Below are 11615 nucleotides of genomic sequence, written 5' to 3' on the forward strand. Positions count from 1 at the left end.
CCGATGTGCATAATGATGATTTTCCTTTTCTCTAGTTCCTTGTTACGAAGTGCAGTATGGAACAAAATTGTGCATCTTCCCGAAGTCTGTGTGCTTCATGTCGAATCAACCCAAGTACATTTATCAATCAAACATGTAAACTCACCAAAAATACTATAACAAGCTCCTTCAACATGATTGTTTCCTTTAACCCACCATCATAGGAATGAAGCAATATTTTCCTCCAGAAATTCCATATTCAGTCTAATTTGTTCAGGTTCCTTTCAGATAGCATCAACAGTCCATAAAATTTGTGATTCTCTTCATACATTCAGAATCTAGCTAGTTTAGTCACTGTTTTATTTGCATTTGCTTGAAGCATAAACACCAAGGACTTAAAAGCATCCCTATTTGGAGCAGGTAAAAAAAGACAGACAGAAAAAGGAAAAAAAAAATAACAACAAAGAACTCTTTCCCTCTATATCTAACATGCAAGGCTAAATTCATTTTTATTTTAATACACTGGCTGTTTTCCGCTATTAAGTATACCACAGAGGCTGCAGGATAGAAGAGTACAGAGATCTGCAATAACACCGTTCCATGTAATGTAAAAGAAAGAAATGGCTGAGTTCCCTGACAGATTATTCACATATTTAAGCATTAGCAGAATGAGGATGCATCAAATTTTCAGGATGGTAAAAACAGTAGAGAGAAATGATGCTTACTCGTGGCTCTGCACAGGCTTATTTTTCAGTAGGGCTTCTTTTAATTTTAAGCTTCCTTTTATTATAAAGAATGCATCAACAATGACATATGCTTAATGTTAATCATATATGTCAGAGCCTGCAAAACACTTACATATCTCCAGGTCTGTGCCCAATTGCTACAGAAAGACCCCCACTGGAATAAGTCTTTGATCACGCTGTAATGCTGCTTCTACTCCTAGAGGTAAATCAGCAACCAGCTCAGCTCATCGAGCTTTTATTGCTACAGTGGAGGACAAAAGCCCTCAAAAATATGCAAGCAGCTCCATTAAAAGATCAAAAGTAAAGGATCGAGGGGCTCTGAGGCTAGCTGCAAATCAAAGAGGTATGTTTCCATTTGTGTTCCCATGTTTTATTTTGCAGATCACCTTGAGGGACTCGGACCACTTTTAGAATTGGCTAAGGGTCTTTCCACTCTAAGCATGTCTTGCTTTAATGAGCTTCAGGCACAGGCCTAGATGAACCTTGCCCATTGTGGTCATTATATCCGGTCTCCTCCAGGCCCCAGGTGGCCAGTCATCCCTCTGAGTTGCTTTAATTGGGTTCTTCTTTTAAATTTTTTTGGACCACTTCTTCCTGAACTGCCTGCCATCCACTGCAGCTGGGCAGTTGCAAACTCTTCCCTTACTCTAAGGTAAGGAATTTGCCTCTAAATTCCAGCCTAGATTTATTTATGGCTGGCTTATACTCTTTTGTTCTTACACCACTGTTTCTTTCCTCCTGCTGGACACAAAATTCAGACAGAAAAAAAGAGAACAAGACTTTGCCTCAGTCTTGTACGTATGCAGCCCGCAAGTTGGCCCACTAGCAATAAATAGATTTGCTCATTTCTGTAAATATGTGTTTTGTAATTTTTAAGGGGAAACCAGAGCTTAAAACTGGCATGGGCAGGAAAAATAAAGGTCTGAACCAAGGTCAACTTGTTTAAGATTCTACAGAGCCTGTGCTACAAACAGATGTTAGTCAGATTTAACTCTGAATAAATAATCTTCCGGAAGGTTTAAATTCCTGATGGTCTGCTCTGCCTAAAGAGAAAGGTTCTTATTCCCTCCTTGAAGACCACTGTTCAATGGTATTGGCTCTGCAGGAAGCCACCCACAGAAGGAAGCCACCATCAGAACTTTCCATCTCGGACCACACAGGGGAGCCCTGAGAGGCAGGACTGGGAGCACTGGGAGCAGTACTGTCTGCAGTACTTTCCATGCTGCCTAACTGGGATCCAATAGGAATTAAAGTTCTATGTGGATAATTGATATTTAACCTTCCTGTAGGTTAAAGAAAGGTGGGCTGCATGAACCTCATGTTTCACTACAGAATATTTCTTCCCCAAATTACTTGTTTTAATCCCAGTACATTTTAGCTTTATTGGCATACATTGCAATTTATTGTTTGCCTCAGATGAGTTTGTCACTGCTTAGAGCAAAGACGAAATGACATTCAGAACTTTCACTAGACAAATTAGAGACAGTAATTAAAACTCATTTGATTTCAGACATGATAATTTGTTTTCCTTCATTCTGCCATCAACAGTTCAGGTGTTACCTTGTCTTTTACAAGGAAGTGCAACCGCAGCAAACCTTTTAAGTTACCAACAGTCTCTCATCTTCTGGCAGAAGAGAGACAGAAACTGGCCCATTTAGAAGATGCTTCTGACCACCTGAGACAAGACAGGAGGGGATACCTACAGGGGCTGAACTAGTATACTCAAGAGGGAGAACTGAACCTGTTTTGCTGAAATCAATCTGAGGACCTCAGCTGAAGGCAAGGTGTTTTAGATTCACCTGTCTATGAAAATCACACAGTTGTGGGAAAGTCTTACTTCATTCAGCACATAATATTACCTCCTATTCAGCTTTTTATTGCACCATCTCCTATGGTATTTCACTAAGAATCCTGTTAAATAGCGTAGCCTGACTACATGACAGGAACATGTCATTCCCTCTTTGATTGTATAGACCCTCCAAGAACACCATTGGTCTTATCACTATGGATTTAGCCTGAAAGTAGTGTCGGGGACTGGTATTATGTCTATAGAAAATGAGAGCTCTCTTTTTGCCTTTCTCACTGTTTTGCTGCACCATTGTGAACAAGTTATTGTATTGTTTCCACCTCCCCTTCTTCCTTCTGTGAGTTCCTCCTGGTGGAGATGTTTCTTCCCCATGTACATTTGTATCATATCTTCACTGAATCCAGCATGTATTGATGGAGCACAAGAAACTGAATTTTACAGTGCTTTTCCAGAAGAATCACTTCTTAAACATTCACAACTAAGTGATTAAAACAGCCTAGCATGGTCCTTCTAGCTATAGTTAACCCACCAACCTTTACAGAAGGCAACCTTGCACAGAGTTATAAATGAGATAATTTTCTAACAAGAGCTAATTTTGTGGGGAAGTAGCCTTTTAAATGAAGGTTTTCACCATTCCTCCTCTTCCCAGGAGGTACCAGTCACTGCTGGAGTCCTGCTCCTCCTGCACCACCCAGGGCAAAGCAGTGCCAGCTACATGCGCACCTGCCAGCTGGGGGGCTCTTCTCCAGCAGATCAAATTTGAAATCCTATTCTATAAGCACTTACACCTCTCTTCACCACTGTTTACTACCCATCTGTTTTCTACTCATGTAGGGAACTATTTGAAAGATCTTAGGCTGTCACCCCACAGGTAGTTTGATCAGTGCCTGGGGAAATAACATTTCCTCAGAATTCCCAATTCTTGAGTTAACATCCTCTGAGATTACAGCAGGCTGTTTCCTACATGACTGAAGCAAGGGAAAAACAGAATTTAAGATGAAACAATACACGCTCAAGGACCTGGAGTCTGCAAGCACATGCAAGGAACTGTGTTCAGGCGGCAACCTGGTGGACCAGCCCAGAAGAATACCACCACTGCTCCTGTGCAGTCAAGTCATGAGAAAGGATCATAGAAATTGCAAGGCAAAGAAGGTTTAAGGCAGGAAACGGAAACAAAAGTAATTTCTTGCTTTACTGCATGGAAGATAGAAGTGCTGATCATTTTTCCCAACAATGTAATCTGACTTGAAAGCCTTCTTCAGAAACTGCGTTTGCTTAGTTTTAATCAAATGAATTGTTTTCTTCATTAGAATGGGGCTACAGAGTAGAGACACTGCTGATAAATATTTAAAGACTCAGAGCTTTAAGTGAAAGGAAGGATTTGTTAGTAATATTTCACTTTCTTTAAACTGTTTATTCGCCATTACATCTGAAAATTTTAATTTTATGCTGATTGCTTGGAGAGCTGATGTTCAGACACTTCCCCAAGAAACCCAAGAGCCAGGAAGGCAGTCTATAAATAACTGCTTTGGAAATAAGCTTCTGTGAATTGGACATAACCCAGATCAGATTTTCAAGAGTGTTGTAAATTACCCACAGCCAGTACATAGGTCAAAAATATTTACTAGCGTTAAGCTGAGTTCCTCAGCTTCACCTCCTGGGAGTATTTTAAACCCAGAGCAGACAGTATGGAGGCCTGAGGTTGAGGTCTGATTGCCCTCAGCCCCGTGTCGTTACTGACTGTGGTGCTGACACAGCAGTATTTTTTGCTGGCCTCGCGCTAGTGTGAATGCTCATCATAACCAGAAGCATCGTATGAGCTTTCCACAATGCTAATACCTGCTTGTGATTAAGGACAGCTTATTATTAAGTTGACTTGAAAAGTACTACAGTAGTCTTAGAGAAACAAATGAGAACAGGATTATAAGGGAGGAGAGAAGGGAGAAAGGGAAGGGGAAGGAGGGGTTGGCCCCTCATTCTTGCAGTAATGAGACAGGGAGCTGACAGATCTCCTCCTTAAAAGGAGCGGAGTAGTGACTAAATGAGACAACACAAGCACATGCTATTTAGGTGCTATTTTGTACTAGAGACATATAGCTTGAGCACAGGCTGTTGCCTGTCGCAGGAGAGTGACCCAGCAGCACTGCCATGCTCTCCTGGGGAGGATCACACCAGTCATTGCACTAGGCACAGACTCATTGGCTTTCACTGATCAGTGCCTGAACTCCTCCTGAAGTCTCTATTCTGAGAGTACATCTATCCATTCATTTTTGCCAGGCTCCTGGTAGTTAAGACTGGTGACTTGTAGAGCCCCACTTCCCTGACTCCTGCCTGCTCCTCCATCGTGGAGGTCTCCTTGGGGCACACACAGCCCCTTCTCCTATGCCTGGAAAGTTCCTGGTATGCTTTAGACTCTGACAACTAGCGCAAGATGAATTACATTCCCAATCCTGCATTCCTGCATAGTGCAGCCTTAGTTTGAAGGCACAAAACCTGGAAGAGAAACCCTCAGACCCATTTATAGAAAGAGGGTACACAACACTTACCTGTCGAAGCAGGATTCATAGCGAGGAGATGCAATGCTTTCTAAATGGAGGTTACACATCACAGATTCTTCATGTTCCCATGAGTTTGACACAGCTTGCAAAATAAAAAGGCATTGTGAAGAAGAACTCATCAAAAATATTAGGGAGATGTTTTTTGTGATTTCCAAGATTATCCTCTGCAGTGTGAAACTATGATCTGAGCCTGAGCTGTGGAACTCATGCATTTTTTCAGAGAGGAGTCTAATTTAGAAAGAGTGTGTCATATATTAGACACTGCATCTTTTAACTGGTTGTATTTCGATGCATGTGAGACATCTGACTTGGTTTAAGAGGTTTACAGTTTGCTTCAGCTTAGACAGTATATTCATAATTAGTCATGTAATCTTAATTGTAAAGAGGGCTAGCCAGACCAGGACAAAGAATTTTCCAAAGGTAGGTTAGGGATGCTGCTTTTTAAATTCAGTTTGTATTAATTTAAATGCTGAATTCACAGGACATCCACAGAGAAGGTTCAATTAGGAACTTTCACTAAAACCTCAACCCATGTAAATCGGATGAAGCACTACTGCACTCAGTACAAGTACACACCTTGGGTTCCAGCCCTCATCTGCCCTTCACGTGCTACCATCTACCCATATTCCTACTATCAAGGCTTCCAGCAGCTTCAGAAGCAAGCTTAATCCTGACACACTAATTCTACAAGCACTAGGCATGTATTGACACTGAGGTGCCAGTTTTCTGTTGTATTCAGAGTGTAGGTGTGCCCACCTCCTGCAGAGTCAATACAGGGAGGCAGGCATGTCAAAGCCCAGCCACATCCCCAGCTCCTGAACACTCAGGTCTCTAAGCCTCTGGAAGGGCCTCTCTCCTGCAACTATAGACAAAGTCTGTGCTTCCAAATTTGGCACTTCAGGTTAGGACCTTACCTTTAGAAATGTGAATCCAAGCCTTCTTCGCACCATGGGCTAGACAATGCACGAGCAAACATGCATAGCAGATCATCATGTCACCAGATTCCTTTCTTACTAGGGGTGTGAATCCACTGTACATCAGTGAAAGCCACCACTCTGGAGCTGGCATTGGGTGCACAACTATCAACCTTCTTGAATTTGCAAAATAGTCCCCAAGCAGTGCAGAGGAATTTGGCTAGCTCTCTTGGTGAATCTGGCTGCAAATTAACTCAGCCTTCATAGCACAGAGCTCTTGGCTTTGTTAGAGCTGGCAAGTCAGAGGATCCAACAGCCCATTAGTGAACAGTTAGTAAGATAAGTACGCCAGGGCACTAGGTCAGAAGAAACAAAAATAAAACCCAAGTAGGTCAAACTGACTAGAGGAGGCCAATTCAGTCTTAACTGTTAGACAGATCATTCCATCACACACCTCTGATTGTGTCACTGGGGTTTAAGGAGAAAAACTGTAATGTCTCCCACTGGACCCATAGTGGTGGTTTCATCCATCATGTATTGTTATGAGCAGATAGATAAAACTGCAAGGTCCCGTTCTCTGAGTATGGCATGTTAACCATTGATTGCCTTGTGAAGTTTGTCCCAGATTTACTGGGAAGGGTCTAAGCTTTTCCAATTTCCTCCCAAGTCAATCAGCCGGAACTGATGGACTGAGACTGCATTCATTAAGCAAAGGGCAAGCTTCAGGTATAGCTGCTTCAAATACCTACAACTCAGGGAGCTGACTGATGGAACCAGCTACAGATATAAGCTTAGAAATATACTTATTTCCTCTCTGTATATCAACACCACAGACAGCTCAGCTCATAAAAGGAGGGCAGGCAAGTAATGATGATAGTAGGAAGAAGGAAAGGGAGGGTGAGAAAGTGAATAGGGCAGAAGGATGCCCTGGTATAGGGAGAAGACAGGAACATGGGCATGGAAAATGGGTAAGGCACAGAAAATGGATAAGGACATAGCCACAGACATGGACATAGAAAACGGGCAAAAGGATAACAATTGGTGTTATTACTTGAAGTCCAACATGGAGTTCAACGCAAGGGCTTTGACTATGGTGGTTTTGGTTGTGCTGGCTGAGACTCATCTCACATCAATTTTAACTATCCAAAAATGAAGTTTGGCATTTAGTGCAAGATATCAGTTAAGACTCATTTCTAGCCAAAAGAAAGAGAGAGAGGCACCTCCTGCATCCAACAACAAGCACCAGAGCCAGGGGGGACGAATACTCTCCCCCGAGTAAAGAAGGAAACGAGCTCCATCTGCTAGCCAGATGTTGTTGGCTGAAGTGAACCTACTTCTATTAACAGAGTCCTGGTCCAGCAGCATTTCTCTAAGGCATTATGCTACCAATAACACCAGCAAATGGAAGTGGTGGGTTTACCGAAGGAGAGAGAAATATCTTTCAGAGATCTATTTCAAAGCAATCTCCAGGGCTCATACTCACATCAGCAAGCCAGGGGCAGGAAGAGCCTCTTCCCTACACATTAGGCTGGCCCATTAAATGGGATTATGTTGTCTTGTGCCAAAATACAGTGCCAAGCCAACTTTTGAGTTTATATGTAATTTAGTTCTTGCTCTATATGGTGATGTTTGAGGTTGGTGATCTACCTGACTCATCATAATCTGCAGAAACTGCTTCCTTATCAGAGATTTGTTTCTTTGATTTATCTATAGCTTGAAATGAAGATGGCAAAGTCTAAATTTGGAATAACTTCAGCAACAAAGTACACATAACTGCTTGCATTCAATTTTCTGAAAAGACAATGACCAAACCAAATCTATATTTCCTTTTAATATTGCTTATTTAAAATCAAACTGAAAAGAAATATTACAGCTGCTACTGTTCAACATGCTGCCCCATGAATTAGTAATTATGTTTTCCTTCTACATTGGGAATCTTTTGCCTGTTTGCTGTTTCTTACTGCCACTCAAAGCGAAGAGTTTTTCTTTCAATGAGACAATTTCAAAGCACTTTTACACTCATGTAGAGAGAGGGACTTATTTACTTTCTGACAGTTATTTACTTCCTGTAAATATTTCACAGCCACAGGATCTCCCAGAGCAGAGTTTGCTCTATGCTCCTGTTCAGGAGTCTAATTAAAACCGGAATAAAATGGGAGGGATTGAGCCTAAGTGCTAACTGCGATGGATGTGTCTTAAGGGAATTCAGCGACACGAGTTTGTTTCTTGGCACAATCACCGAAGCTTCAATGTAAAAACAGACGAAAAACGTCCAACACAGGAACAAAAAACCCTGAGATGGGGAGTAAAGGAAAGTCTGTCAGAGACCGAAGAGCTGCCAGCCAATACTGTTTCTATGCGAACTGGCTGTATGCTGCCGTTACTGAAAAAACAGCGATAGTTGCCATTTTACATCTCTGGAAACATCCTCCTTTTGCCTGAATACCCTGTCAGCAGCACTGATGGAAATCGTTGACAGCATGTGCTCACGCCTGTGATCCCACCAGCCCAGAACGGTGGCTTCAGAGATGAGGCTTCTCTGGTGAAAGCCAACATGGGCTTTACAGAGAAGCCGAGACAAACCGCACCGCAGACCTCTACTTTGCGGGGAGGGGCCTTTCAGGGGGTAAAATTACTTTATACTGGGCTTCCTCCTTCGCACAACTGAAAAAAAAAAGAGCTCTACACTGTCTGTAGGCATCAAATGATGCAGGAACGTTCTCCACTGTTTATTTTTAGCTATGACAAAACATGAGGGCGTATCTTCACCTGGCATAAACCGCTAATGCCAACCATTTCCAAATACATCTTCGTATCTTCGGTGGCTATGGGACTTTCTACAGAACGGGTACTTTCTGCGGTATGTTAATCACTGCAACAGAATGATAGGCACTGCAAAGGACTCGATGGCTGCGCTGCCTCCCTGTGTGGATAACTTCCAACAATCTTTGCTCCAGAAAAAAACATGGACTTCAAAGTAATCAAACAAAGAAAATATAGAAAATAAAGATCAAGCATTACTTTCACTGTTTTTCAGAAATAGCTTGTTTGCTGTTGGTTAAGGACAGATTACTTACCGTAGATGTCTAGAGGGCAAAGGCAAATTGCAATTTGCTTAAGGTTTGAGCTGGGATTTTTTTGCTTAAAAGAGTGAATTTGCAGAGAACAGAGATTATGAACAACTCTCTAACAAGATCCTCAAGCCATCAGGGTGCTTAACAGTATTGATCAGTGCAGGCAGAACACGTTTTTAAAAAATCTATGAGGTTAAAGTAGAAGTGGTTTTCTCATTCTGACTCCTCATCAACGTCACTTCACTTTGCAGTGCAGAGAACCCTTCCCGCCCCTGCACCTCCCCGGGCCTCTCAGATGGCAGGGGGTACCTTGCTATGTCATCCAGCCCAATGCACTGGCCCTAAAGCCTGCCTTTGCTGGTATCTATGCAAACTTACTTAAAGTAAGAACTTGAAATGCAGCTAATTATTTCAGGCTTGTATCTGACCCTGTGTAGCAAACATATCCTATTCCCAACTAGACTGACGAACTCCCCTCACGCTCACGGCTCTGCTCTCACTAGCAGCAATGCCACCCAGAAGTAACTCCACTGAGGCCTGAAAAGCATGAAACCCATTTTCTTTAGCTAATACTTGAGAAGACTGAGGATGATGAAGAATTTCATCAGATTAAGTTTTTAGTTGGTAGCTCTTGAAATCAGGAAGTTCATGTTTCCTTCTAAGAAAGATTTTGCCTTTTCCTTGCCAACCATGGACACCAAAGATCATAAAACTCATCTGTCGATGAGCCACTGAGATCCTAAAAGGAAGAACGAGACAGCAATGCAAAGCATTCAGCTCTCTCAGCCCAGTTTCCAGTATCTGTAGGCTCCTCGGTGACGTCCTTGCAAGCCTGGGAAAGCAGCAGGAGTGCCTGTAACAGAGATGTTAACTGGGAGCTCTGCAGGCGCTGGGGACAGATTGCACATGCCTGCGGACCCAAATGTCCTGGGAGGGACCTTTTGGACTACATGTATTTTTCATCAAAATATGCTACTTGGGCAAAGCTGAAATATTTTAAAGCCACGTCAGTGTTAACAGTATTTGACAGAGCTTTTTCTGTGTGCCAAGCTCTGGTCACTGGCGATGAGCAAGAGATTCAAATTGAAAGCCTGACTTTTCAATCCAAAAATGAACATTATGACACAGTTCCACTCTGAAACAAACACATGCCCAGAATCCAAGTGTTTATGAACATTTTGTTCAAATGAGAAAAAGAGAAATTTCAACAAAATCCCCAAATCTAACACCTCAAACTAGAAGAGATGTCTCCTAACAACTCACTGCTAGAGAGAGCCTTTTAATAGAAAGGAAAATGTCTTATCTTTGTATTTTAGTCTTCTTGTGAGAGCATAGAACACTAAATCAAAATCAATCGAGATCAAATATTTACTTATGTCATCTACCTAAATAACAAAGCTTTCAGCTGCACAGTGCCCATTATGGAGATCACAGTTCTGGGGATTTTGTTTGCAAAATAAATGAAAGAAATGCTTTGCTTTCAACATAGTGCCCCAGAAGCTGACAACAACAATAGCAAAGACGAGAAATTATTTTTATTAATTACCCTATTTATTCTAATGATGTTGGCATTTTCTGTGAAGATTAATTAGCTATAACATTGCAAATATTATTACAAGTGAAACATGCACCACAAACCTAGAATAATTTGACTGACCTATGTTCTAAAGTAAAATATTTACAGGAATTAGATTCTAATTGTCCTTTGTTATGGTAGGCCATTCAGCACAGTCCTTTTGTATTCATAGGAGATCTATTGTTTCAGTATTTTAGCCCAATTTGTTTTCTCACGTTTGCATTTTCTTATGCACAGAAAATGAGAGATGATCATTACCTTCTTCACTTTGCATTCAGTTTACATCAACAGCACATTACCTCATCCTAACTCATTTATCTACCACAGAAATTTGATAACAAAAGCTACTGTCAGTGATGAATAAAGATCATTTCAAACGAAACAAGAAGAAACAAGATGAATTATAGGCTTTAGGACCTTTTGTTTGCTTAAGAAAAGGAAAATAAAGGATCTTTTTCATCCAGGCAACATAGTTCTTACAAGGCTGTAACTCAAATTCAGCACCTCTCATTTACCTGCAGCTGATGGTTCCTTTCCACGTACAAAAGTAACTCCAAATACCCATGCAACCATAAATGTCGCTCACATTTGCTGCATGAAGGAACATTTTAAATTTTTTGGACTGAGTGCACAGAATTTATGGTTCATAAGCTCAAGTAAACACTTTAACAACTACCCGAGGGCTAGTGTAACCTCATAGCAACTAATAGCTCTCCAGCCTGCAAGACACAGGCACATCCAACACACTACATACCCCGTTTCTCACCGATTTGTGTTAGCCTGTTTATGAGCACTCCCAGGGCTGTGAAATGCACTGTGGGATTCTGTTGCATTGACAACAGCAGAGTATTCATCTTGTTGCACTGACAATAGCAGAATAGCCATCTTGCTTTGCAGGCAACTAGTGAAGCCTGCCAACTCCCTTGTTCTAGCTCATCTACTTTAGCGAGTCATCAAAACC

The sequence above is a fragment of the Rhea pennata genome, chromosome 11 (genome assembly GCF_028389875.1).
Source record: "Rhea pennata isolate bPtePen1 chromosome 11, bPtePen1.pri, whole genome shotgun sequence".
NCBI classification, from domain to species: Eukaryota; Metazoa; Chordata; class Aves; order Rheiformes; family Rheidae; genus Rhea; species Rhea pennata.